At 42.2% G+C, this 1,455-nt stretch overlaps 1 long non-coding RNA gene across 1 annotated transcript; it reads left to right on the forward strand.

The window, feature by feature from the left end:
- The first annotated feature begins 624 nt into the window (after positions 1–624).
- LOC120529986 lies at positions 625–1,224 on the forward strand. Its single transcript, XR_005633847.1, has 4 exons — positions 625–640; positions 869–919; positions 1,004–1,052; positions 1,199–1,224. It is a non-coding gene; the product is annotated as an uncharacterized LOC120529986 (long non-coding RNA).
- The last annotated feature ends 231 nt before the right edge of the window (positions 1,225–1,455 follow it).

Here is a 1,455-nt window from a genome sequence, read left to right on the forward strand (position 1 = left end):
TTTAAATTGACGAGGAACCGCACTAAAAAAGGAACTCCAGAGGGCTTTGTAAGAAATGGTATGTTTCTCACTCTCAATTAACAAGATGTGTATCAATTTTGAGGTCAGTCATATGGATGGTTTGAGAATTATGCATGGAAAACACACACAGACACTCGCACACAGGCAGATGTTTCTTGCATGTATAGATAGATGACATTTGTAATCTGACACATTGGGCCTCAAATTTTTGACTTAAATGTGTATAAACATTTTTTTGCAGAATTGACAGATTCAGATGAAGAGTACATCAGGGGTAATGGTTTTCTATAATGACTTTATAATTTGTTTCAAGATTAATAACTTTTTTTTAATAAGGTTATTCCATTTTTTTTGGAGATGCATATGCTTATTTTCACTGTATTACCCCTGTATAGGTGTCAAGCTGCCCAAATACCCCACTGCACCAAAAAAGCTGTGGTCCATTCAAGGTACCAACTTGAATCTCAATGCATGTGGGAATAATGACAACTTATGAAGCATAGTACTGTCTTGTGTATACACACAATTCACACTGATTCATGTGTTTCAGCCTCTGAAGATGAAGCCAGGTCTGTGGAGCGTTCGGACAGTTCTCAGGGCAGCGAAATGTCCACTCCTTGTGAGTATTTACTTCTCCCCTCGCATCAACCATCCCATTGAACAAAGTTAAAAGTCCATTCAAGATGGTGAATTTCTCACTGCTTCTGAATTGAGCATAAAGGGGAAGGGCTAAAAAGAGGGCTTAAGGGTAAAAATGGGATTCAGCCCAAGTGTCCATCACAGCTAAAGGTCATCTTTTTGTTTCCTTTCAATAATTTTGCACCTTTGAATATTCTGTCTTTTTCAGGCCCTCAAACTGCAAGCACAGCACCTCGGTGTGGAGATCTGTCGACACCTAGTGAGAATTCATCTCATCTCACTTTAAACAGTCACTTTTTTATTTTATCATCTTTGTGTAAGAACATTCTTTGTGGTTTTTCAGGATCTCGACATGCAGCAGGAGGTTGTCCCATGGATGGCTATCGCTCTAGGTAAAGAAACAGGATAAGGCACAGTATTGGCTGGCTTCTACTGGTTGGTCTCCAGCACATATTGTTCGCCAACCAGTAGGTGTTAGTCTGTTTCCGTGTTATGGTATTATGTCCAAGTGATTTAAAATAAATTTAAATGGTTCTAGGTCCAGAGGTAGGTCCAGCAGAGGATCCAGACACAGGTCCAGGTCACAGCACAGTGGTTCGAGGCACACGGACAGATCCAGGTCACGGCACAGTGGTTCGAGGCACACAGACAGGTCCAGGTCACAGCACAGTGGTTCGAGGCACACGGACAGGTCCAGGTCATGGCACAGTGGTTCGAGGGACACGGACAGGCATGACGGGTCACACCGTACTGATGCCTACAAATGTGATGAAAGATCCCGGCACAGTGATTTTA

This window comes from Polypterus senegalus, chromosome 5 (genome assembly GCF_016835505.1).
Source record: "Polypterus senegalus isolate Bchr_013 chromosome 5, ASM1683550v1, whole genome shotgun sequence".
NCBI classification, from domain to species: domain Eukaryota; kingdom Metazoa; phylum Chordata; class Cladistia; order Polypteriformes; family Polypteridae; genus Polypterus; species Polypterus senegalus.